Here is a 549-nt window from a genome sequence, read left to right on the forward strand (position 1 = left end):
TAATTCTGATCATTTTTTCTCTCAGATTAAAATATGCACAGCAGATTTCAAAATCCTATTACCAAACTAAGATAAGCTATACAATTTCTTTTGTACAGATAATACAATAAAATGTCGGAATGATATTTTAGGTATACTGTGTATATAAAACATCTCTTTCTTTCTCCTCCCTCCCTCCCTCCCTCCCTCCCTCCCTCCCTCCCTTCCTTCCTTCCTTCCTTCCTAAAACAAGTTTAATATGCTAGAAAACTCAAGATCACATCACTGGTTCACCCCAGTGGTTGAGAGAAGAGGCCCTGAGCCTTCCTTTTAGGAATCACTTCCTGACTCACCCTGTGAAGCATCTTTGTAGTTTTGAAGCTCGCTTTTATGATTTGGTTCTCAGACCCCAGCTCCTTCCTCCTTGTTACTCTGCCTACTTTCTGGAAAGGATCTGTAGGTGCTGAGCATTAAGGCAATTGCTGATTTCCGCCGCCAGAGAGAGCTGCGACGCTACTCTTGTTGCCCAGCAACCTCTGGTCCGGAAGTAGTTCTTTGTCCCACCCCATG

Source organism: Rattus rattus, chromosome 5, assembly GCF_011064425.1.
Source record: "Rattus rattus isolate New Zealand chromosome 5, Rrattus_CSIRO_v1, whole genome shotgun sequence".
NCBI lineage: Eukaryota > Metazoa > Chordata > Mammalia > Rodentia > Muridae > Rattus > Rattus rattus.